The sequence below is a fragment of the Mustela nivalis genome (genome assembly GCF_964662115.1).
Source record: "Mustela nivalis genome assembly, chromosome: 1".
In the NCBI taxonomy this organism is placed as follows: domain Eukaryota; kingdom Metazoa; phylum Chordata; class Mammalia; order Carnivora; family Mustelidae; genus Mustela; species Mustela nivalis.
In genome coordinates, this window is record NC_139020.1 from 174542851 (window position 1) to 174570825 (window position 27975).

Here is a 27975-nt window from a genome sequence, read left to right on the forward strand (position 1 = left end):
CTAAACCCGTATGGGAACACGGCCACACTCATTCACCTATGAAATGCCTATGGCTGAAGACAGTGTGGCCCGCAAGGCCTGGATTATTTACTAATTGGTCCTTTGCAAAAAAAGTTTGTTACCTTCTGACATATATTACAGGAATTTTTTTTAAAAAAAGGAAGTTGGTCCTGGGATCAAGTCCCGCATCTGACTGTCTGCTCCGCGGGGAGCCTGCTTCCTCCTCTCTCTCTCTGCCTGTCTCTCTGCCTACTTGTGATCTCTGTCTGTCAAATAAATAAAATCTTTAAAAAAAAAAAAAAAGGAAGTTGGGGAGATATTGTATAGCCATCAACATAACTTGGAACAGTTGTTTAACACATTACCTTTTAAAAAGGACTATCATCAGGGTGCCTGGGTGGCTCAGTCCTTAAGCATCTGCATTCGACTCAGGTCCCCTGGCTTGTGTTCCCCTTGTCGCTGTCTCTTTTTCTCTGTCAAATAAATAAATGAAAACAATAAAAAGGGCTATCATTAGTTTTAATGAGAAAAACATTTTCTTAAATGAGAACCCACTGATAAATTAAAATCTTAAAAAAATTTCTGGATTTTCAGCAATAGCACTATCTACTCAAATGCTTGGCACAAAAAAGGAGGGACTCATTCTTAATTTGTCTCTTCTTTCTCCGACATTGGTTTCATTACCAAATCCTGTCATGGCCACCTGTATTACCTTCAACAGGTGTTGCGAATCCACACACTTCCCTCTGACACCACTGCTGTGATCCTAGCCAAGGTAAAAATCAATACTCAGCTGGACTTCAGCAATGACATCTTCACAAGCTTATTTTTTGCCCCTGTTCCAAACAATTAGTCATCCAAAAGCTAATAGGATTTTTTTTTTTTCTAATGGAATCTTTCAAAAAATTCAAGTCGTGGGGCACCTGAGTGGCTCAGTGGGTTAAAGCCTCTGCCTTCAGCTCAGGTCATGATCCCAGAGTCCTGGGATTGAGACCCGCATCAGGCTCTCTGCTTGGCGGGGAGGCTGCTTCCTCCTCTCTCTCTGCCTGCCTCTCTGCCTACTTGTGATCTCTGTGTGTCAAATAAATAAATAAAATCTTAAAAAAAAAAATTCAAGTCTGATTTCTACTTGAAAATTTCCATTGCACTTACAGTAAAATCCAAACTCTGTCCACCTCGCCTGGACTTACATGGTCTAGCTCCCTTCTGTTTCTGCATCACTACCTGCTTGCTTACTAGGTTCCAGCCTTATGTACCATTTTTGTGTTTCTCGAATAGGTCAACCTGGCCTTGCCTCAGGGTTTTTTGTACTTGCTCTTTCAGTCCAAAGAATCTGTTCCTAGATCACTGTGGTGTCTACTCTTGTGATTCCCGTCTCGTTCCAAACATAATCTCAACAAAAAGATTTTCCTGAAATCTCTCATATGCCCTGCTTCATCCTAGCAATCTCCTGCCAACACATCATCTGATTAATTTCTTTGAGGACTTATCATTATTAGAAATCATTTCATTTAGTTACATCTCATTTCTGTCATCTTTCATATTACACCTAAGGTCTATGATAGCAGGGAGTGTGGCTGTTTACTGTTTTTTTTTTTTTTAATTTTATTTATTCCTTTGACAGAGGCAGATCAGAAGTAGGCAGAGAGGAAGGCAGAGAGAGGAGGAAGCAGGCTCCCTGCTGAGCAGAGAGCCCGATGCGGGACTCGATCCCAGGACCCTGAGATCATGACCCAAGCCGAAGGCAGAGGCTTTAACCCACTGAGCCACCCAGGCGCCCGGCTGTTTACTGTTCTATCCATATCCCCAGTGAATGTCATGTACAAAGGACATACTCAGCTTATATCTGTAGAATAAAAAGCATGGTCGGAGGGGTGGCAGTGGGGGGCGGATTATGATTCAGTGGAATAGAAAGGTACATGATATATTTATTCACCTAAAATCTAAGAATTATTGTATGTGATATAAAGGTTCATGACACACATGGTTAATAAGGTCATAGGAGATCAGAACATGGAAAATACATTGGTTGGCAAGGGCAGGGAAGATCTTCAGGAAGAATAAGACTCCCGTCGAAGGAGGAAATGCACGGACACTGAGACAAGGATTGGTACTTGTGAAGACAAGATTAAAAGGCAAGAAATCCTAGAGATTAACCAGATATGAAATTTGCAGAAATAACAGAAATTTTATTGACCATAAAATCAAAATTAATGAGGCAGCTGAAAGCACATCACATGAGGAAGAAAGACCATTTCAAATCAAATGACTTAAGTACTGCAATCTCTATACCAGAATCAAAAGAAGAGATGAGGAAATTTTCTATTGCCAAAGTCATAATGTAGGCACTTACAGACGGTTCACTAACGCCCCTCCAAGTAGAAAGGTGTGGGGGTTGGATTTGTGGCTGTCCTTTCTCTTTTTTCCCACTCATCTCATGGTTGCATAAGCAGTTTTCAAAGGGCTCTTACTTTTGCAAGGGACAGACTACCTAATAACGAGTCTCTTTCTCTTTAATTTAGTTTACCCTCTGCAACAGACTGGCTAAATATTCCAGGCTGCAGTGAGTGTTTTGTTCCCCAAACTTCTAAAGCAATTCCAGTGTGCTCCAAGTTAGGTAGCCACTCCCCTTTTTTTCTGATGCTCCAACCTTTTTGTTCTTCGTCCATTTACCAACATTCCCTGGATCTATACCGCTCCTGCTGTTCTTGGGACTGAAAATGCTTTCTTTTGTATTCTCTGTCCTCCCTACACCCCTTCCTGCCCATATCCAAAGTCACCATCATTTTAGAAGCTCAAATGCTAGTTTTGTCTTGAAATCTTCTCAAATTTTTACAGCCTATTTCTCTTAATAATAGCTTACAGCTGCAAAGTGCTTGCCATGGGCAGAAACTGTGCATAAGTGCACGTATGTCAATAGGTTACTGCAGGTGATCCTTGTAACTACTTAAGCATCATTATGCCCATTGTACAGCCCAGAAAACTGAAGCTGAGAGCAGTTAAATAAATTACTCATGTGCCAACAATTCTAAGTGTGAGAATCTGACTTTAAATCAGGTCTGTTTGACTCCAAATCCTGTCTCTACTCATAATGACTGAATTCCAAGGCCAGCTCAGCACTGATTACTTTCTTCCTTAAATTCAGGTCCAATTCCTCAGTTCGCATGTTCCACTACCTGGATGATGATGATATCCTTTCTGACTGTCCAGTCTCTGCTCTGATTGGTCTATGCCAATACTGAACCCATCGTTAAATTTTGAATATGTGCATTCTTATACTTTTTTATATTATGTAACTTATCCATCTTTATGATCTTTCTAGTACTTAGAAAAGTACCATAATCAGATGCCTGCCTATTCTTTTTTAAGGAAAAAAAAAGATTAAATAAATAGTAAATATTTTAATTTTTAATAATTTAACATTTAATTCTCTCTTCATTTCGGTTCTTGAAAGATGTCCATTCATTCATTCATTCACTGATTGTTTATTTATCAAACATACCTCATACAGGGAGCTCTTAGTATTTTGCTGGTAGCAATCAAGGTTCCTGGCAATGGGGAATAAAACAGACCCGGTCCTTGGCACACAAAAATTACAACTTGTGTTCGTGTGTCTCTGTTCTTCTCTGTTACACAAGAGCAGGCATCAACATACAGTGACTGATGAAGAATAATAAGTTCATAGGATCTTACTGAAAGTTTGGGAACAAAGAAAAGCACAACTCATGATCATGGGGAATAATTATTGAATTATACATGCCTGACACATTTGATGTTTAGTCTGGAACATAGAAAATGCAATACAATCTTTTGGTGTAAGGCCAAGGTCTTTTCTTTATGCATGGATCATCTGCTCAGCATTCCCTGTCATCTTTCTTACATAAACCACACTCATAATGGATTATCTATATTTCCATTTTCAATTTCTATAACAAGGAATGAGAACTTAGAGGTATTTGTGATATATATCTTTTTCCAAATCATTTATGGTTGTCTTGTCAACATTATAATGTAATAAAATTTCTCTAGTAACTTTTCTTTATTGGGTCTCTCTAAAACATTCAAATTAGTTGCCATAGCCACACAACACTTTATTTTCACACAGATATTTCATCAATTTATATTATATTTAATTAAATTAAGTAATTATAACAACAAGTAAATAACTTAAACAGGTTTAGGAACAAATGGCATAACAGATTCATAGTAAACATTCAGTTCAACTGGTGGGAACAAAATTGCATGAGTCACTACTGAGTTTCTTTTAGATATCCAAATTCGATGAATGTGTAATGATTAAGGTGACTGACTATCTGGGTTTTCCTATCACCAATGGTTTCTTGGGATTCAGGACTTTTGGCGCTAAAACCAGGATAGATTTGGGCAAAACCACGTTGGTTGCTCACCCTGTGGGTGCCAGGGACTATTCTTTATAGCAGAGAACTGGTAAACCCAATAAATCAATTAAGTGGAGTTTGATTGACAGAGTTTGTGCACAGTTTGTACAAAGCCTCAAACAGAACTTCAGGATCCCTTACCCAGCCACAGTCTTGTTTTATTCCAACACGCCTACTTATCAAGAGGTGGTTTACGCCCACCATTGGGATCACTCTGTTTATCCCGGGACACTGAGGGTGGACCACAATAACCCTAACCCCCAAAAGTAGAGAAGATTGTAACTTGTGAATTTCTAAAGTTGAGCGTTTATGTCCTGCCTCTGACCCACATCTCTATGGGCTGATTTTCAATGGAAACAGCTATTTCTTCTTAAGTATACCCTCGCCCCCACAAGGGTGTGTTTGGGCCCAGGGCCCCAGGGAGAAAAATCACACAATCTTGTATCTATACATTCCTCAGAGTAGTTTTAGATACTATCTGGCTGGGAATGTCAATAATTTGGGACAATTTGCCCATTCTCACCTGTTACACATGGGTTTTTGGCTGTCTAAGAACAGGAAGCAGATTCTAACAGCTCTACCCCTGATAAAACTGATATTTGTGTGGTTCTCCTTTCTATAGCAGTGCTATAAATGAAATCTTAAGAAGAATAGGAATAGTCTTAGAGAGAAGTCTGAATCTTTTCCTTCAGCTCTCAAAAATGAGCTAAATATTCAATGTTTATTGCCATGCTCAAACATCCTATAAATAGGTATCTTCTGATGAGTACAGGGAGATAAATATTCTAGCTCAGACTGAAAACCAGAGAAAAGGGGGAGCATGTAGAATCTCTAAGCACATGCTCCTTTGAGTTATTCAGAAGAGGGAAAGTCTTATTTATTATTCAGTTAATGAAAGCTGCTGATAAGTGTAAGATATTTCTACCAAGGGCTGTCTTGGGATTTAGGGAAATCAGATAAGAGAAACCCTGCCCAAGATTGCTATCATTTTAATAATCATAATGCTAGGAATCAAGCCTTAGTTTGAAGTTGTTAAAAATGGCATTTGTAGGATAATCCAAATAAATCAATGTTGTATCTCTCTCCCTGGAGTTTCCCCCAGCTGGAGAGAATTATATCAGACTTCATGTTCCTAAAGGTTGCTTCTCAGGTGTTGTACTTTAAGAAGGGACACTGTATTTTGGTGTATCTTATATACAAAGTTCCTTTTATAAGGGCTCTATGTATTTTAAGTTTACTGTCTGAAAACGTCTTCCCGCATCTAATGTATTTGCTACTATTCTCAGTGCTCCCATTGTCAATAAAAATCATGTATACGTCCAAGTGAGGAATGAAAACACTGGCATATTCCTGAAAGGCTGAAGGGCCCTGTCACAGGATCTGGTTGGCTGGTCATCTTTGTAGACATGAGCTGTGGGAAGAAAGCCGTCGGCAATGCAGTTTTACAGGGAACATATGGACAGAAATTTACAAGATCCTTGGGGAGGGACTTCTGTTACCCAGATGGTTGCCAAAATTCCTGATCCCTGCACTCTGAAAATGAAACTGGGGGAGTTAATCAGATCAGTATGAATGATGATGTGGGAACTTTCATGTGCGCCACCTCCCTGGTTCATAGACCTCTAATGAATGCCTTCATTATGGTCTACCTCTTCTGGAAGCTCTTAAAGTCATGGAGATGCCATCATAGCACCACCACGCAGTCCACTCACTCGAGTGGATCACGAACACGTACAGATCTTAATGAGCCAAGTCCAACAGAAAAATAATTTTAAAAATCTCTTCCTTTTAAGTACCTGATGATAATTTTTAACAGCTCATGGTTATAGTTGCTACCAAATTCTTACAGGCAAGAATAATCTTTTTTGTTTGAAAGTAAAAGCCTACAGAATCAAAACCAGGTTTTCAAGAATGTGTTGAAAGAATGTGATGAAAGAAAAAATTTATCTGAGTAATTGGAATTTATTAGGCATTTTCCAGGAATCATCTTACCTGTACTATTTACCTCTATGACCCCTGAATTAAACATAATACTTGCTATGTAGTAGCAATTAATATTTTTTTAAAATTAAGTTTCCCTGACCATTAATTATTATTTCTAAAAAAAAAATCATAAAATCATAAAAATCATAAAATCCGTCAGGCTTAACTGATGGAGCCATCCAGGTGATGATTGGACTTAGGCTGGTGATGACGCCAGGGGTCCTGAGATCCAGCCCCGCTCAGTGAGGAACATGCTTCTCCCTCTTCCTCGGCCCTCTTTTGCACCCCCCCCCCACTTGTGCATGCTCTCCCTCTCTCTCTCTTGCTTTGCTTTCTCTCTCAAATAAATAAATAAAATCTTTTTAAAAATCATAAAATTAGACATTCCTTACTAAAGTATATATATTTTTCCCTTGTACTAACAAAATAAGAAATTGGACATTACTTTAGTTCTCTAATTATGGTTCACCTAGTGCATGAAAGGTATATTCAATAACTGAGAACCAGGGATCTCGGATTACAATCCCTGTTCCCCTCTTACTTGCTGTGTGATCTCAAGCAACTAACTACAGTAGAAAGATCGTGGTTTGAAATTAGAAAGACTCAATAAGCCATCTTAACTCCTCCCTACCATTCACCATTCTGAAATTTAGTGCCCTTACCTGCTATATGTGGCAGCACATAATACCTGATGTTCACAATTAAATAACGTGAGGATTTTCCCCCCACTGAATTAGCACAGTTCTTGGCACACAGTACGATGGGATAACTTGTGCAAAACACTTACTATACAGGCCAGGTATTGTTCTAAGTATATTACACACATTAACTCAACCTCATAACAAGTTTCTAGGAATTTGGTAATTCTACTATTTCTATTTTATGGTTAGAAGAAATGAGAACAACAAAGACTAATTAACTTCCCTAGGGTTACAAAAATAAGTGACCATGAGAGGATTTGAACCAAAGCTCTTCTCTAATTTCATAGTCTACACTCTTCTCCACTTCTCTCTTTTTCAATAACAGGTGTATATTAAAGGTTAGGGTTTTTCCTACCAATGATACTCTATCTGTGATATTTTATTCCTACAAGTGTTTAAAAAAAAAAAAAAAAACTTGCATTCTCTTGTTTTCTGGAAAATCATGAAAGTTCCAGAAGGAAATAAGGCATAATCCAATCAGGCTTGGTATTGGTATTTGGGTTTGATAGAATCTAGCAAAAATTTCTATCAGAGCTTTCTGCTTGGTAGATCTTCAACTCTGCAGGAATCAGGTAGAGAATGTACACATGGCAAACTAGAATCTGACCTGCCATGGTTGATTCACTCCTCGGAGAGACTGGATACAGACCTACAGTGATTTTCAATTCTACCTATACTCTCTTGTCCTGGGATTCTTAGGACCATATTGTAAGCTGAGTACTACCCCACAGCTAAATTCAAGACTTTGCCTGAGACTAGGGCTAGGTGCCAAGTGAGTTGCTGCTTTAGTAATATAGACACCTGTCTCCTAGCAAACTAAATGAGATCACCAACTCATTAACATAAACCAGCAGATGGGGAAGAGTTGCATTTGATATCAGTTTTGGCTGGATTTCAACCAATTACATGGATTTAAAATGTTTGGTCTTTCATTGCCAAACTTCTGAGCTATCAGTTCCCCAAATACATTTTTTATAAACATAATTTTTAAGACAACATATTAATGGCATTTGCTTTACATTTTTCCCCTAACTGGCCAATACATTAGTTGAGACACTCATACTACTATTCCTTTCTCATAAACCTTTTTAACTGTCAATAATTCCACCAATGATTTCTAAATGATAAGCTTGTTACTCTTATTGAACCATTAATTTTTTTTAAATGTTATTTATTTGATAGAGAGAGCAGGGGAACAGGGAGAGAGAGAAGCAGGCTCCCCATTGAGCAGAGCTCAATGTGGGGCTTGATCCCAGGACACTGAGATCATGACCTGAGCCAAAGGTAGATGCCTAACCAGTAGAGCCACCCAGGCACCCCAGCACCATTATTTTTTTAAACAGATCATGGCTTAATATATCATATACTCATATATGGTATATTAATATTAAAATTGTGTTCACTCATTTAAACCTAGGTCCAAATCTGTGCCTGGAACATAATAGGTATTCAACAGAGATTTGCTGAGTGACTGAGTAAGCGAATTAAAGAATGAAAACTCCAACCGCCAGCATCTGAATATTAGTTGTCACAGCTTTAATGGAAGGCTGGTGAGAATTTCAATAACCTCAGTAGGGTATACGTAGGGAATAGCAATCAGTCATCCACTGTGAATCAATATTTACAAAGTGTATACTGCTATAAGCAAAACTCCAGAAGGGGAGCAAGGGTAGTATTTTTTTCATCTTTCCAATACAAGTTGTTAAAGGAGGGGCACACACATGGCAGAATTTCAATAAATGCTTTTAAGTGGTCACAAAAAAAGTGTAAGATTTTTACCCTTTCCTCCAAGGAATGCATAATCTATGTTTTGGTGGCAGAAAGACTATCTCCAACTTCCTGTGGGTTGCTGCTTGCTACTCCTGTAGGAGTAGTAAATACCAATATAATACTGATTAAAATTTCTTGACTTTTTTTAAGAGTCCAAAACTGTTGCTAGTTAATTCTTTCACTTTTTTTTTTTTTACAATTTTTTTTTTTTTTTTGAAAGAGAGACAGCACAAATGGTGGGTGGGGGCAGAGGGATTGGGGCAGAGAGAGTGGGAGAAGCAGACTGCCCGCTGAGGGAGGAACCTGCTGTGGGCGTAATCCCAGAACCCTGGCATCATGACCCGAGCTGAAGGAGGACACTTAGGGGACCCACCCAGAAGGCCCATTTAAATTCCTTTTCAAAATGAAAAGATATTCATGACATGGGTCTCCTTATGATTTTATTCTAATATAGGGATTTGGAAAGAGAAACCCCAATTTCTTTGCATCAAAAAGAATAATATCTAGGAATAAATTTAACCAAGAAGTTGAAAGACATGTAGTCTGAAAACTATAAGACACTGATGGAAAAAATTGAGGACAATGCAAACAAATGGCAAGATATTCCATGCTCATGGATTGGAAGAATTTATATTGTTCAAATGTCCACACTATTCAAAGCAATCTACAGATTCAATGCAACTTTCATCAAAATAGCAACGGCATTTTCCACAGAAGTAGATAAGAGTCCCAAAATCTGTGTGAAACAAGAACAGACTCCCAAATACCCAAAGCAATCTTGAGGAAGGAAAAGAAAGCTGGACATATACTTCCTAATTTCAAACTGTACTACAGTAATAGTAATCATAACAATATGGTACAATAAAAACTGACACGTAGATGAATGGAATAAAATAAGAAGCTCAGAAAAAAAACCCATGCATATATATGGCCAATTAATCTATGCCAAAGGAGCAAGAACATACAAACCTCTTCAATAAGTGGTATTGGAAAAACTGGACAGCTACATGCAAAAGAACATAACTGGACCACCATTTGACACCACATACAAAAATAAAATCAAAATGGCTTAAAGACTTGAATATAAGGCTTGAAACCATAAAACTCCTATAAAAAAAAACATAGGCTGGTGCACCGGGGTGGCTCAGTGGGTTAAGCTGTTGCCTTTGGCTCAAGTCATGATCTCAGGGTCCTGGGATGGAGCCCCACATCAGTCTCTCTGCTCAATAGGGAGTCTGCTTCCCTCTCTCTCTCTCTGCCTGTCTCTCTGTCTACTTGTGATCTCTGTCAAATAAATAAATAAAATCTTAAAAAAAAAAAAAAACCACACATAGGCTGCAAACTCTTTGACATCAGTCTTAGTATTTTTTTGGAGCAGTCTCCTCACACAAGGCCAACAAAAGCTAAAATAAGCAAATGGGATTATATGAAAATAACAAGCTCCTGCACAGCCAAAGAAAGCATCAACACAATGAAAAAGGCAACCTAGTGAATGGGAGAGTCTATTTGCAAATCATACACCTAATGAGGGGTTAGTATCAAAAATATATAGAAAAACTCCACAATTTAGTATCAAAATAAAAACAACAATAACAACAAAACCCAACAGATTTAAAAAAATGGGCAGAAAACTCGACTAGACATTTTTCCAAAGAAGATATACAGATGGCCAATGGGTAGCTGAAAAGATGTCCAAGATCACTAATCATCAGGGAAATGCAAATCAAAGCCACAATGAAGTATCACTTCACACCTCTCAGATTGGCTATTATCAAAAAGACAAAAAATAACAAGTGTTGGCAAAGATGTGAAGAAAAAGGAACTCTTGTACACCGTCTGTGAAAACACATATTGGTATAGTATGGAGGTTCCTCATAAATTAAAAATAGAACTACCATATGATTCGGCAATTCCACTTCAGAATTTTCACCCAAAGAAAATGAAAACACAAATTGGAAGGGATATATGCATCCCTATGTATACTGTAGCATTATTTACAATAGCTAAGGTACAGAAATAACCCAGATGGCCACTCACAGGTGAATGGATAAAGAAGATGTGAGATATATATGATGTATATATGTGATATATATAATGGGATGATTTTATATATATGTATAAAACGAAATATTACTCAGTCATAGAAAAAAATGAAATCTTGCCATTTGCAACAACACTGATGGTCCTACAAGGTATTACACTAAGTAAAATAAGTCTGACCAGGGAAGACAAATACCATATGGTTTCATTTAAATGTGAAATCTAAAAACAAAACAAATGAACAAAATGAAACAGAAACAGATTCACAGCACAGGAAACAAACTGTTGGTTACCAGAGTCGGAAGGGATTGGGGAGCAGGCAAAGTAGGTGAACAGGATTAAGAGATAACACACATTTATTTCTAAAATAAATAAGTCATGGGATGAAATGTACAGCATGGAGAATATAATCAATAATATTTTCATAACCTTGTATGGTGACAGATGATAACTGACATGGCGATCATTTCATAGTGCACAAAAATACCAAAAATGATATGATGATGTACACCTGAAACTAACAGGATACTGTATGTCGATTACATTTCAATTAAAAAAAAAAAGAGAAGTGCAACTCTTCATCATGAGTTACTCTGCAGGAGATAAAGCAATTCATCTTTTGTCATTAAGTTGTGACATCTGCCTGCATGTGGCCTGAGTTCCAATGAGTTTGGCTTTGTCTAATTCCCTGGGTCATTAGCTACGTAATCATAATTATTTTCAGCTGTGCAGACTGGTGTTATTTTCCTCATCCATTTTTCTCCTCCCCTTCTTCATCACATTTCCACATTGATGGAAACCATGAGTGCCATCTGGTACAACCTGTGCATAGGGCTAGTCAAATGACGGCAGCCATTGAAGAATGCCCATCTTTCATTAGATGTATTTGTATGCTGCCTTCAGTCTCACGCCATTTCCTGTCCCTCCAGATTTGCCTTTAGGAAATTCAAGGGCTCCCCGAAGCTGACTAAATACACATCTCCCATCCCTAATGCCATGACATCTGAGGAGCTGTCTCTATTGAGGGTGGTACGATTGACACCAAGTTATGAATAACTATATTTGCAGAGAATTAACATTTCCTTCATGTCTACCAACTGACTTAGACAATTATAGAGGCAGCTGCCAAATGAGTATTAACATAACTGGAAGAGCTTCACCGGGTATGAGTCAGGATCTCCAGGCTGGGCACAGCACCCTCAATAGACTACAGAGACTTTCATTCCAAGAACAACTCTTTCATGTACAGACCATGCCCCATCTTGGAACAACCGCCTGGAATCCTCCTCAGTAGAAATTACATTGAAGATTGTGGGAAGCAAGTGAATTAGACTCTGCCGCTACTTTTCTTTAGGCCCATGCATTATTTTTAGGCAAATTAATTAATCTTAATACTAATATCAATAAAATTGGTACTTCAATCTGTTTTGGTACTCTTAGTAGTCTTAGTGTCAAGAGGAGAAAATGACATCAAAAGGGAAACAAAGGGGTCCTAGTTTAGGCTTTGCATTGTGCAACTCAAGTATTTGACATATGCACCTTTGGGTTAGTGTCCCTAGGCTCAGTTCCTTTATCTATAAAATGTTCCTCAAAGTATGGCCCATAGACACCTACCTCAGAATCACCTGAGATGCTTATTAAAAATGTATATTCTCTCTTTTTTTTTAAGAATTTATTTATTTATTTGACAGAGAGAGATCACAAGTAGGCAGAGAGAGAAGAGGAAGCAGGCTCCCCGCTGAGCAGAGAGCCCGATGCAGGACTCAATCCCAGGACCCTGAGATCATGACCCAAGCCGAAGGCAGTGGCCTAACCCACTGAGCCACCCAGGCGCCCCTAAAAATGTATATTCTTGAGCAATTTCTGCTTCAAGGAATATAGAGTAGAAATATTTTTTCCTATCTCTCCTACTAAGTACAACTAAAAAGCATAGACATTATATATAAAACAAATGTGGGAAAACTGAAGGATGGAGAGAATAGATTGCCTAGGGGCTTCAAAACTGGAGAGATAACCTACTTGTGAGTTTCTTGGGGTTCCTCATCTACCCAACACTTACAGCTGAAGAATCTGGTGACCTAGAAATGCCAATGAGTGTAGACAAAACAAACAAACAATCAAACAAACAAACAAACCACAAACCACCACCACAACAAAGCAATAAGAGCTTATTTGCTTTAGCCAAAGTTCCAGTAAAGGGCCAGCCTAGCAAGATAGAAAACTTCATACCATCCCCACTCCACTCCAGCTAAACATCACAGAAACTGTAGTCCCATCCCCAACAGTAAGAGTCAAGAGAAGAACCTAAGTTTTCACCCACACAAGGTTATGAACGAAGCCCCCTTTCACATCTGCTGGGTAATGTCAAAAAAGGATAACTAGGGACCTGGGACTTTGATCCCCACAGGCAAGTAATGAGGTTCCTGCCTCTACAGCGTCAGTGGGAAGTAGAATAGAAATCAGATCTCCTATCCCAATCTGGTAATGGCACTACCCCTTTGGTGTCAACAGAAATGGAGCAGAAGTTTGAAATTCTGCCTCCGCTTGACAGTAACAGGACATGCCAGTAGAGGAAGTCAGCTAAAATAGAAGGTTTAAATAAGATCCATGGTCCTATAATATATTATAAAAATGCCCAGGTTTCCATTTAAAAATTTTTTTTTTCATTACAGCAAGATCCAGGAAGATCTCAAACTAAATGAAAAAAGGAAGAAAAAAAAAAAAAAAGATGTGAATCCCAAGAGGAGAAAAGATGCTAGAATTATTCAAACTTTTCAAACCTGGGGTGCCTGGGTGGCTCAGTCAGTTAGGGTCTGCATTTGGCTTGGGTTATGATCCCAGGGGTCCTGGGATCAAGTCTGCATTGAGCTTCCTGCAACAAGGGGAGCCTGCTTCTCCCTCTCCCTCTGCCTACAGCTCTCCCTGGTTTTCTCCGCATCTCCCCCCGCCCTGCCGCCGACCCTCTGTCAAATAAATAAAATATTTTTAAAAAGTATTTTTTCAAGCTGTCATGATAAAAATGCTTCAGTGAGTAATCATGAACATGCATGAAATAAATGAAAAATAGAAAGCCTTGGCAAAGAAATAAAGGTTATGAAGAGCTAAATGGAAACTTTAGAATTGAAGAATAGGATAACAAATAAAATGTTCTGTGGATGGGCTCAATAGTAGAAAGGAGAAGACAGAGGATAGATCAGGGAATTGAAAGATGAACAGAGATTACTCAATTTGAACAACAGAGAGAAGATGGACTGAACAAAATGAACAGAGCCTTAGGGACCAGTTAGACGGTAACTTAACATCAAACATTCATGTCATCAAAGTACCAGGAGGTGAAGAAGAAGGAAAATGTAAAAAGTGCTCACAGAAATAGTGGCTGAAACTTTCCAAATTCGTCAAGAGACATTAAACCTACAGACTCAAGAAGCAATCAGATGCTGATTCTACTGCAAGGAGTGTCTGATACCAACTCTGAAAGTCGGTAGATTTTCTAAGATTGCTGTTTTCAAAATGCATAGCACAGAGCCTAATCCACATTAACTGCTTTAATAAATGTCTCCTTCCCTCTTACAAACATACAAAAATAGCACAAAATCATATTTCAGGTATGTGGAGTTCTCCTACAGTAGTAAACCTAGTATTTCACTGTCAAGACTAATTTCAGGGGTGTGTGGGTGACTCAGTCAGTTAAGCAGCTGCCTTCAGCTCAGGCCACGATCCCAGGGTCCTGGGATTGAGCTCCACGTTGGGCTCCTAGCTCAGCGGGGAGCCTACTTCTCCCTCTGCCTGCTGTTCCCCCTATTTGTGCTTGCTCTCTGTCTCTGTCTCCCTCTCAGTCTCTGTGTCAAATAAATAAATAAAATCTTTTTTTTTTTTAAAGGATAATTTCAGAGCTTTTCACAAAGACATCAATGTCTTTGATGTACTTTTTGTCCTATTGGCTGACCATGTGAAGAAAAAGCTAACAGTTCAACAGCAAAAAATGGGTAATGATAAAGGGCCATGGGTTCATTAAGTTTGGGAACAGTGAAAACAAATGCCTGATATCAAAACATACATTGAACCAAGGAAAAGACAGTGGTGATTAGCAATAACTATCTTGATTTTTTTTTAAGATTTTATTTATTTATTTATTTATTTATTTATTTATTTATTTATTATTTGAGAGAGAGAGAGTAGGACCACATGGGAGTGGGGGAAGGAGCAGAGGGAGAGAGAGAGAGAAAATAAAATCTCAAGCAGACTCCCCGCTGAACACAGAGGCCTCTGCCCCACTAGATCTCACAACAATGAGATCATGACCAGCTGAAACCAACAATCAGTCACTCAGTCCAATGAACCACCCAGGCGCCCCTGACCTCTGATATTTCTATGAGAAGGAAAACATAAACCCTTCTCTAGGATGAAGGAAATCTTACTCAAATCCGTCCCCCAGGTATACACTGTCACTTCCTGTGTCTACGCTCTTCCAAATCCTAAGTATCTTAGTTCAGGAAATGAAGTGAAACCACAGCTCTCTGAACATGATGCTGGAGCACAGAACCAAGGGTGCTCTGAGGATTTCCGTGTCTGTGTCCTGTCCTTTCCATAACACTTCCTGAAGGAATTGCTTTTTATATAAAATGTCTGCCACATCCACATTCCAGGTGCTCTGACTTACTGCAGAAGGACATCCCCGACACTCTGCTTGTATTAAAAGATGCTGGAGAACATTTTAAGGGATAAGCTTAGTGAATTCTAGTTTAAAAAAAGAAAGGTAACAGAAAAAGAAAAAGCGCCATAAATAAACTCAGCAATGACAACAAGAGCAAGAAAAGTACTAGATAATCTCACAAACCAGAATATTCCCAAATAATTAGGGCATCCACAGGCCTAGCTATTGGTCTGGAATATGCAAAGCAGTATTTACTTTTATGTTTTTGTTGAGAGTATCAGGTTAAAATTCAAAGAATCCTATTATATCAGACACTGTTAGAGGTCCACTTGGTACACATTCCCCAGATCTTCTCTTGACACAACTACAGCAGAGTGAATTGCCCACCCCTCCACCATGCAGACACAAACAGGTTGGAGTCTGATTGGTTTTAAGGCACTTCTAGGTCCCTCACTGGTTATTGGTTTAGAAACAGTACATGAGGACTCAGCTCAGGTCAATGAGGCTTCAGAAATTTTCTGTGAAGACCTACTTGCTCCTAAGAAAGATAAGCTCCTTTCTCTTTTTGACATTGCCTTTTTTGGAGATGGGATGCCATGAACTGCAGGGGAATGTTAAAAACCAAAGCCTCTGAGGGCACCGTTGAGTCATTTGCCCCACCAAGCCTGTCCCATCTTTCAACTTCCAATTATATAAAGTCCTAGTTTTTCTTATGTTTTATTTCCTTTTTCGGTTGTCATTGGAACCCAAAGCATCCTGATACATCTAGAAAAGCCAAAATGGTAAAAAATAAAAATAAAAATAAAAATAAAAATAAAAATAAAAATAGGGACGCCTGGGTGGCTCAGTTGGATAAGCAGCTGCCTTCGGCTCAGGTCATGATCCCAGCGTCCTGGGATCGAGTCCCACATCGGGCTACTTGCTCAGCAGGGAGCCTGCTTCTCCCTCTGCCTCTGCCTGCCATTCTGTCTGCCTGTGCTTGCTCTCTCCCCGTCTCTCTCTCTGACAAATAAATAAAATCTTAAAAAAATAAATAAATAAAATAAATAAATAAATAAATACATAAATAAAAATAAATGAAGTATTCAGGAAAAAATCATGTCAGTTAACTGGAAAGCATCCAGGAAAATCAAAAGAACAAAGTGCTTTTATTTCTACCCTGGTTTTAAAAGTTATTCCCAAAATGTATTAACCTTCTTTCAGTATTGAGAGGCTCGGTAGAGTAAATGTGGTTTATTCCTTATTTATTTATGTTTTTTGCCTGGACCGTGTAGGATCTCAGATAAACATGGATAGAAGTGGTCCTGTGCTGAGCCACCGGGGCCTATGTGTATACTGAGACTTGACTTCTACCTAGCTGTACTTTGTCCTTTTACATTATCTCCTCCTCGCTCAGATTTTTAATCACTTTTTGTCTCCTGTTCCTCAAAGCCTAAAATTCATGGATTTCAGTGGAGTGAGGATTATGTTAGTTTCATCTACTTAATCCATACATTCTCAGTGGCAGAGGAGCATAACTGATAGGTCCCCCAATAATGGGTCTGTGATTAAAGGAGTGAGACTGATACAAAGCAAAGGTCAAGCAAAGCTTTATTTGGCGCCTAGCATAAGAATCAAACCAAACGTTCGGGGCCGCACCTCTCTTACCTCTTTTACCTCTTTCTCTGTTTCACAGACTAGCTTTTGACAAAGGCCATGTGGTTGGGCCTGGCCACGCACAGGTGGCCAATGAAATTGTAGCACACAGAGAAAGCTGCACAGTGATGCTAGGTGACCAACTGAATTACAATTTACCCTATAGTAGACATTTGACCTAACTTATCACCTTGGTTAGAATTGGCACCCAAAAGGCTCCCAAAGGGCGGGGCCCATACTCCTTGGTAGTTAGGGAGACAGTATGCAAACCCCCCCCCCCCCCCCCCCCCCCCGCCCCACTGATAGGATGTCTCCACCTGGCCTGACCCACCCTTGTACCTGGGCTTTGTTACCTGGGGCTGGTTTCTGGGACTTGTTTTTAAGTAAGTGCCCTGGGGGAAGGGGAGCAGAGATAGTTTAAGAGTTAAACAACAAGGTTATTGTTTAACCTGGATGGAAGCCTCTGGCTAAATAGGTCCTTACATGACAAAGGATGAAAGGAAAAGCACAAGGATATTTTTGGTAAGGAAGCTACTGATTCAGGAAGCCCCTTCAATGGGTCCACCCATAGAGAGAGATATGTGCATTCGAATACCAAATGAATCAAAGAGAAAAGTAAATTCTTTCGCATGGCACAAGCTGAAATTAAGGTAAATTTTGACTAGAAGTCAAGTCCAGTCCTGACAGCAGAAATATGAGATTGTAAAGTCACATTCCAAGAAGGAGAGAGGCATTTACCTTAGATCATTTGCGAAGATGCAAATACACAGGGAAATATTCTGGAAAGTTCCCATTAGAGAAATAACTTCTGTCATGGCAAATTATTTAAACGTGGCCCAATGATTCTGTTCCTTCTCTCTTTTTGAAATAAACAAGTGAAAACAGCAAAAGGAAAACTCTTACTAAAGATAAGAACAAGTATGTGCTATTTAATTGTACATATGCACGTATTCAAAAATTTAAAATCATTTACAATGATCCAGGAAAGGAGAACGTTCTAGGGGCTTGAAAGAATCACAGAAGTCATTCAGCCCCTCATTAGACAGATAATAACTATGATTTCCTTAGCCCCCGCCCCCCTTGTGCCAGACACTGTAAATTCCTTTGTAATTCGTCCCACCCATTTCTGTAAAGCAGACATTTATTATCTTCCTCCAGCAGGGAAATTGGGTTCAGAGAGTTGAAATATCCACTTGTGATCACACAGCTGTTGAGCGTATGTATGAGTCAGTATGTGGATCCAGTTGGTCTGGCTTCTAGTTGGAAGGAAGCTCAAAGCTTTCTTTCCACTCTACCAGACGTCTCAGGAGGCAGAGATCCCAGGTCACTCTCTGTGGGTGTCCACCTGCCTCCTTAGCCCAGCGTTTTCATATGCACATTACCTAAATGGACCACCTCCCTTAACAATCAGGTTGGCACATCAAGGTAATTAGGGGCAGGGCCCGACAGGCACCTACTTCTCTGGCTGGTGGTGATTAAACCGCTTATAAAAAAAGTGCTTCCATGCATTACGCTGTGTACACATATTACTGCCCCCCCTTCTTGCTTAATATCCTTTTATGATGGTTAAAGACTTAAAAATACATCACCTTAAAATTTGCTGGAAGGGACGCCTGGGTGGCTCAGTTGGTTAAGCAGCTGCCTTCGGCTCAGGTCATGATCCCAGCGTCCTGGGATCGAATCCCACATCGGGCTCCTTGCTCCGCAGGGAGCCTGCTTCTCCCTCTGACTCTGCCTTCCACTCTGTCTGCCTGTGCTCGCTCTCGCTCACTCTCTCTCTGACAAATAAATAAATAAAATCTTTTAAAAAAAAAATTTGCTGGAAAAGCCCCACTCTTCTTACTTGAACATGTGGAGAAAGAACACGTTACTTCTGATGGAGGGCAATCCGTTCACCTAAACTTCGATTTTCTTTTCTTTCTTTCTTTCTTTTTTTTTTTAAGATTTTATTTACTTCTTTGACAGAGAGAGATCACAAGTAGGCAGAAAGACAGGCAGAGAGAGAGGGGGAAGCAGGCTCTCTGCTGAGCAGAGAGCCCCATGTGGGGCTCGATCCCAGGACCCTGAGATCATGACCTGAGGCGAAGGCAGAGTCTTAACCCACTGAGCCACCCAGATGCCCCTAATCTGGTTTCTTTTGTTCCTTCCCCTACCCTGTACCTAGCCACCCCCAAATCCCCTTTCCTACCTTCAAGTTCCTTGTATTTCTACCATTGGCATGCACTCTGCTTTCTCCTGCCACTGAATATGCTTGCGTCTGCCCAGAGTTTTGTTGGCAAAGACTTTTATGTCAAAACCAGTCTGACTTCTCCTCTGAGAAGCCAGACTTCCTTCCTGTGATCCATGAAAGGTCAGTCCTCATGCAGGCTCAGTGGGGAGGCTAGCAATATTCTTGCTTACAAATGTGAAAGAGTCACTGGCTAAATTCGGAGTTTAAGTGACCTGGTTTACAACTTTGACTTCCAGCCACCCACAATCATAAGCCAAGTGGTCCATGACAGGCACTAAGCACAGAATTAAGGGACAGAGGCAATTCCAAGAAAAGCTATTCACGGTATCTAGTCAAAGCTAAAGGGACTAACTTCCTTGAGTTTCTTCCCTTCCAACTTTTGCCCTATCCTTCTGCTCTTTCGCTTGCCTATAAGACTACATTCAATGATAGGGTTGTCTCTTTCAATTGCAAATGAAACACTGGCTCTCTAAACAGAAATTCGTTCTTGGCAAGCACTGCAAAAGGAGATTTAAAAGCCGGATTCAGAGTGGCAGAGGGTTTCAGATTCTGGAGACATCACGGAATGATTCCTTATTGGCAGCAACTGGTAAAATCCGTGGCAGAGGAAGCCAGGCAGCCCCTTCAGGATGGTCCAGTGGAAAATGGCCTCTGAGTTTTTCCATGTTCAATGAAAATAACACGTGCTTACAAAGGTGGTGAAAATGGTTGCCTCTCTGAATCTGTAATGTCCTCTCTGTTTTAACTGGTGCCCAGCTTGAGGCATTCTGGATGAAAACAACAGAGCGGGGAAACGGCAAGAAAACTGTCTGAGAACGATGGGCATGCTTTGAAACCACAACGGTTTTTGGGCACATTTTCATGCGAGCAGTGGAATGGGTTCTCTTAGGGAATGAGTGGCAAAACTTGAGGAAGACAACACACACACACACACACACACACACACGTATCTCGGTATAAGAATAGTACACAGAGGCTTGGTTCTAAAGCGGTTGTTTTGGGAAGGAATGTTCCCTCTCCTGAACTGGAATTCACTGCACAAGAACAATGCTCCCTTCAAAGATTCTGGCACATACACAGATAGAAGAGCTATCCAAAAATCCTTGATAAACATACACAGCCTTTCACACAGTGGCTGGAAGCAGAGTGATTTGCAGCATGAATGAAATTTTTTGACCTCGAACAAAAGCACTTCCTTGCCTGATGGTAAACCCCTGAACTAGAGTCCATTATAGTCTCTGTGGGCTGATTTTAATGAGGTGGACAATATATGGTGGTTTGGCGATGGCCAATGTTCAATAATGATTTCTGTCTCTTTGAAGTTACTATTAATAACGGAATGAAACAAATCAAAACCAATGCAATATTGCTGATGAGGGGACAGAAGGCAAGCTGAGGACAAAGCAGAAGCTGACATCCCACAACTCCCCCACCATGGAATATAGGTGACATTCTTCACGCACTCCTGGTTGCCGCAAAGCTAAGGAAAGGAAAAACAAATAGTTAAACTTATAGAGATCACAATCCTGCAAGACAGGAGTCCCCCTCAGTTTATAAATGTCTTAGTGATCCACAAGAACAAAGCATTTCTATCAATAACCTAGCTTCCAGAAGGAAATGTAGATACAATGAAATAAATGCCCTTATAACCTGCAGCCCATTGACAGATAATTGAAGTGCCCAGAGTATAACATTCCTCCAGGAAGTTCCCAACGATCTTAATGTTAGTGCCTTACTAGAGGGGTAAACAACCTTAATAGGACAACAGCAAGGCCTCTGGTATCTTGTAGGTCCGCTTTAGCATATGAAAGTTCTTTCAAAACCTTCCTTTTGGGGTTTCTGGGTGGCTCAGTCATTAAGCCTCTGATTGATCCCAGGGTCTTGAGATCAAGCCCCACGTTGGGCTCCCTGCTCAGCCCGAAGCCTGCTCCTCCCTCTCCCACTCCCCCTGCTTGTGTTCCTTCTCTTGCTGTCTCTGTCAAAAAAAATAAAAAATAAAATCTTTAAAAACAAAAACAGCAACAAAACAAAACAAACAAAAAAACCCTCCCTTTTTCCTTAATTCCCCAACCCCATAGCATATAATCAGCCACCCCTCACAACCCCAGGGCAGTAGCTCTTTCTGTCCGTGGGTCCTGTCCCCCTGCTTTAATAAACCACCATTTTGCACCAAATATGTCTCAAGAATCCATTCTTTGTCGTCGGTTCTGGACTCCACCCCACCGAACCTCACCTATATTCCAAAACCTCATCATTGCAACTTGCAAAAAGTCATTCTTTATACAAGATAAGCTAAACCTAAATTCCGGGGGCAGGGGAGTGAAAAGGAGAGCCCCAATGTAACCTTGAAACAGTTGTGTTTTATTCAAGAAAAGCAGGAGTGAGTGCAGGAGGCAATTCTCTTGATGTAGCTACCTGAATCATTCATATTGAAGATGTGTACATTTCTCAAAGACACAGTTCTGTGTGGAATTCAGTATTGACCCTCATGATCTCAGAGTCCTGGGATCAAGCCCCAGTTGGGCTCTCTGCTCAGCAGGGAGCCTGCTTCCCTCCCTCTCTGTCTGCCCCTCTGCCTACTTGTGATCTCTCTCTCTCTCTGTCAAATAAATAAATAAAATATTTAAAAGGAAAAAAAAGGAAAAGTACAAGTGAATGAATAAATAGGTAGTTAAATAAGTAAATTCAAATGGTGATCATTGTTAGGAAGGGACTGAACCAGTAAGAGGCTGAATTACAGAACAAAAAGCCAGAGGAGATGGCATAGGACTCTCTCCAACTCTCTCTGCCCCTCCCCACTGCACATGCACGTTCTCCCTCCCTCCCTCTCAAAATAATAAGTCTTTTTTATTTTTTTAAGATTTTATTTATTTGGCATACAGAGAGAGATAACAAGTAGGCAGGCAGAGAGAGAGGGGGAAGCAGGCTCCCCGCTGAGCAGAGACCCTGATACGGGGCTCAATCCCAGGACCCTGAGATCATGACCTGAGCTGAAGGCAGAGGCTTAACCCACTGAGCCACGTAGGCGCCCCAAATCAGTAAGTCTTTAAAAAAAAAAAGTTGGGGGAGAATGACACAGAAAAGATATTAAAAAGTCCTATGATAAGAAAGGATTTATCCTAACAAAAGCCCCCCAAAAGAGCTATGTGGTTAAAGTATGCTTAGCTGGAGAAGATAGCTTGAGCAGAAGTCAGAGATGGAAGCATGGACCAGACTACTCCATGCTGTAGGCTGTGATTCAGTGGGACCAGGACTCACATGATGGTCAGCCTTGGAAACTCACAACGATGTATGGGGTGGGTAGTGGTCAGGATCCCAATGAGTCAACAGGGCACATCGATTGAAATAAGGGGGTAAGTGACCCCCAGGCCATCTGGTCAAGGTATTATGATCTAGTCACATGAATGAGGAGCAGTAATAAGTGGAATTGGTGACTTACAAGCTAAAGATCTTTTATATTTTACCTGCTCCTTTATAGAAAAATGTCAAAACATAGAATTCATAGAATGGTAGGCTTGGGAGTGACCTAGAGATCACCTGATTCCTCATTTTACAAAGAAAACATCAGGGCCAAGTGAGGTCAAATGACATTCAGAAGCAGGAAAAGCTGAATCTACCATGCCCTTTCACTCCCCGGTAAAGTGTTTAAAGCCATCACACGTGGCTGAAATGGAAAAACGGAGGTGAAGAGAACAGAGGAAGTTGTGGGGGCAAGGTTTAGGGTATTAGAAGAATCATTAACAAAGTTGATGAACAAATCTTCATGTAGCCTTATTTATGAGAGAGTGTGAAGAAACAACCTAAATTTTTCATCAGTATGAGATCATTCACGGAAAGTTGGCAGATTCTTATGATGGGATCTTAGGTGGCCATTCAGTGTGATACATATGAAGGGGATGATTGAAAGCGCTTATGATAAACATGGGAAAAGCAGGATATACAAGTTTATACCCAAGAAATGAATTCTAAACCCTTCTGTTGCCCACACAGCGGAAAAAAGACTAGATACACATTTGTAAAATATTTTTATATTAAAGCTACCAGTTTTAATACTCCATTATTATGTTTGGCTGTTGTGTTAAGCCTATGTAGCCTCTCGTTTATCCCCATCAAAACGCTAACAAGGAGTTACAAGTGTACACATGAGTAAACGGACGCTTAAGAAGGCTTAATTAAGTCACTTGAGGTCACAAGGCTAGAAAATGTCCTTGCCAAGTGAAAAATTACATACTATTCTTTTTGAATCATTTTTTTATGGTGAAAAATTATATACTACTATCTTTTAAGTCATTTTTTTTCTTTTCTGCATTTTCAATTTCACACTATGGAAATTGACTGCATTATAATTTTAAAAATAAATTGGATGTCAAGCCAACTAAAGAAATATAATAGCAACTTGTGCTTCATTTATGATAGGATTTTTTTCTCCTTCCTTCCCCGGTTCTCGACTATGTCTTGATAGTTGGCTCTCTAGTCTGTTTTCAATTCATTAAGTGCACATTTAGCACTTACTATGTTGCTTGTATTATTGATTCTATTTACCCTCAGAACCACTGGCATGAGCTGCTGAAAACACAAGTTCCTTTCACTGCAATTATCCTTGTGCCCGAGAAATGACTTCCTGTGCTTTTGCTTGTTCCCACTTGTTGAAGCTGGGTGGCCAGGGGATTGGCACAGTTGGAACTGGCTTTCTTCTTACTTGCCCTCAGCAAATTCCTTATATTTGTATGGAAAAGCTCTAATCTCAAAATTTCAAGGCACTCTTGCCTCATAATATTCTCCTCTCTGTGGCCCAAAAGCTGCCATTGTGAGTCAGGTCAGCAACATGACATGCCTCGATTTCCTGCTCTTAGTGAATTCTAGTTTTCCTCTAACTTTTAACTGGGGAAGCAGTAGTTTGCCAAGCACTTACATCTTTTCTTTTTTTCTGCCTGGTTGGCTTTAGCAATATCTTCATAATGATTTGGTACCAATATCTTATTTCAATACAATGGTTTAAAGAATGTGACACCGATTTTTCTAAATTTGTGGTATGACTTTGGCTTGGATTATGCTGTTTGCTGTTGTTGGTAGTGTCCTATGCTCAAAAGAAGAAACTAAAAACTACTCCTTTAATTGTATGCCCTTTAAAAAAATATACTTGAACACAAAAGTTTATTATCTAGGACATAAAAATTCTTAAGTGGAAGACATTTTTTCAGAAACTTCTAAAGACACTGGCTAAGTATTTTCAACTTCCAGAACAATGTACATATTAATAACAATAAGGAAAGTACCAACTAATGGGGCACCTGGGTGACTCATTTGGTTAAGTGTCTGACTGGTGATTTGGGCTCAGGTCTTGATCTCACGGGTCCTGGGACAGAGCCCGATTTGGGCCCCACGCTTGGTGCAGAGTCTCTTTGAGATTCTCTCCCTCTGCCTCTCCCCTCAGTCACATGCTCCCTCTCTCTAAAGTAAATAAAAATTTTATAAAGGGGGTGCCTGGGTGGCGCAATCGGTTAAGCGTCTGCCTTTTGCTCAGATCATGATCTCGGGACCCTAGGATCCAGTTCTGCATTGGGCTCTCTGCTCAGCGGGAAGCCTGCTTCTCCCTCTCCCTCTGCCTGCTGCTTCCCCTGCATGTACTGCCCCTCTCTCTCTGTTAAATAATTTTTGAAAAATAATCTTAAAAAAATATATTTAAAAGAGAAAGTTAACAACTATTGAGACATTACTACACGCCAGATGCTGTGCTAATTTTTTAAAAATGAAAATATTATTTATTTCATTTAATCTTCCAAACAAAGTGAGAAGTTAGGTGTTACTATTGACTGTTTTCCCAATGAGCAGACTGATGCTTGGAGGCTATGCAACTTATGTCAGAACACACAACCAATAAATAGCAAAACTGGGATTTAAGCCCAAATCATCCTCACTCATTGAATACATATTTTTCAATAACCATAATATACAGCATGATTAAATCATATTTGGCAAATGAGATGACATTTATGTTCATTCATTTTAAAATAAAACCACAGCTTGGAAAGCCAGGAATGTTTTATTAACATCCAGGTCATTCAGTTCCCGTTTATGTTGAGTATAGGCACGTTAAAGGAAAGTGGCTTCCGAATTATCAATCAAAGCCCATAAAACTCAATAGAAGAGAAGAAACAGTGGATCTAATTTATTGACCACAGGTCCCTAAGTGCAAATTGATATAATCAAATCAATCACTTAATTTTAATAAACCTTGTCCCCATATCCATAATCAATAATATGAATTTAAATGAGTTGCCTTATATTTTTACAAGTATAATTTGCAACATGTAACACTTGGTCAGCATTATACGTAGTCACATGAGAAACATGCCTTTATTGTCAGAAATGCCAAACTGAAGTGTAACAGCCGAACACCATGTTTAAAGATCTCCTTATAGAACCTTTAATATTAACAAAAATGACTATTCTTAATTCTGAGACCACCCTTTGCCATGCTGTATTCATTACTCCACCCAATTATCCCTCTTAATCACCACAACAACTATACCGGGAAGTATTATCTCCAATTCAGGCTGAAGAAAGAGAGACACAGAAGGGCCAATTCACTCATACAAAACCCACATGTGTTTAAGGGCCATTTAGTAACTCAAATGAAGATATGGTGGCTGTCAATGCACATGTTCTTTCAACTAAGGCTGCCTACTTCTGCAAGCATTAGGCCTCTGTTTCAGATGGCTTCCAAAGTTTATCATTCATGAGCTGAGTTATCAAAAAAAAAAAAAAATTAAAAAATACACTTTGAGGTATGTTTTTCGACTTTAATTGTTTTGCTATCTTTACCAACGCTTTACATTTGTGTATTTGTTGTTTATGTCATTATAACATCCTTATGGATGCAGGGATACCGGAATCCAATTGTAACTGCTTGCAAACATTTCAATAGCAATAACTCATGGGGCTTTAAAAAAATCCTTCCTGGTTAAATGAACAAAAGAGTCCTTCTCTAAATTAGGAAACAAGAATGTTCTTAGACTCTATCTTCAAATAGGTCGTGGAAGGAATATGTGACTGCCCATCGGTCCTGTTTTCTAAACCCTTTTGCATAGGGTTTGACGCCGGGGATTTTTATTCTGGCCACCTCTAATTACCAGTTATCTGATTAGAGAAAAGAAGGACAAACGTGCTGAACGTTAGAGTTTTTTCTTTCTTTGTATTTGAGAAAAAAAAGATTACGAAATACTAAGATTGACTTAATCACACTTCATTATATATTTTATCAAGACTAAATGAGGTTGTGTTTGTGAAAAGAGATTTATAAACACAAATGTGAATTAATGTTCCTAGGGAGTATCACAAAACTGACCTGGTTTAGTCTCTTAATTTTAAATACATCAAAGCCCAGAAAATGAAAAAAAAAAAAATTATGTAAGAACACACAGTGACATTTGTAAATACCATGCAAGCTCTTTCATGCCAGCTTTTATGGGACATTGCTCCCAAAGGAACATAGTTTCAGGCTTGCCCCATTGCACAACTCTAGAGGGCACCATTCATAGTGTGAACTATAAACAAGGCATGCCCTGAAGCACAACTTGAAACTCAAAATGCACGAGGACCCCAAAACTGTTCTGCCAAGTGGCACTGTTTAATAGCTTCAGCCCAACTGGCTTTTTCTTTCCTCCTTCAAATCCTTACCAATAAGCCCATTGTTTAAGTATTCAGAAATTTCTGTCCTTTTCTAGTGATTATTCTTGCAATATCTTTTTTTTTTTTTTAACTGAATAAAGAATCAGTGTTCTATACCCTTTTCTCAAAACACACTGCTTTGCAGAGCCTAAATTTTGAGTGGGGAGGTTAGGGTGGGCAGGGAGCTTGAACACCCTCCTGAAATCCACTTCCTTAATGCTAGCATTTCCAAAAGTAATGAATTCCTGACTACATGTTTCCCTTTATTTTCCCCTATTTCTTGGTATCATCAATTTATAAATATTCTTTGGCTTTTAGAAAGATTATACCCACTTATATTATAAGCTGGTCCTACATCTCCCTCAAACCCTGAACACTTCACATAGTCCTTTTCCACAAATTTTCCCTCTTCCAACCCATGACTGTTGGACTCTCCTAAAGGTTAGTTCTAAGGTCTTAGTCGATTCCCATCTTAACCATTCGATGTCTTCCACTGTCAAGGTGAAGGCTTTGGAATCAGACAAACCTATATTTTGAATCCCAGCTCTGCTATCAATTACATATGTGTTATTTGAGTAGACCTTGGCCTCCCTGAGCTCGGTTCTTTCATGATTAGTTGGGATTGATAATACAGTCTCATGGGACTGATCTGAAGAGCCAGTATTCTGTGTAAAAGGCCCCACAGATCCTCACAAACTATAGCCCTATTACGATCATTTCTATGTCATTGTCTTTTCATTGGAAAGGAAGTTCTTTAGGCTCTGGAGGCTATGCCAGCCTTGATCACTAATATGTATTACTGCCTAGCCTCGTGCCTCCACACGGAAGGTGCAAAGTAGAAGCAACCTGACTGTAAGCGGGCACCCGTGCAGCAGAGTTTCTGAGTACTATTCT

General features: G+C 39.6%; 1 long non-coding RNA gene across 1 annotated transcript in view; it reads right to left on the reverse strand.

Annotated features, from left to right (window-relative positions):
* LOC309869282 overlaps positions 1-19466 on the reverse strand; it is a 90422-nt gene extending 70956 nt beyond the window's left edge. Inside the window, exons 1-2 of the long non-coding RNA XR_014314094.1 lie at positions 19369-19466; positions 366-473 (exon numbers count right to left, since the gene is read on the reverse strand). This is a non-coding gene — a long non-coding RNA (uncharacterized lncRNA). The remainder of the gene's footprint in view (positions 1-365; positions 474-19368) is intronic.
* Between the last annotated feature and the right edge of the window lie 8509 nt (positions 19467-27975).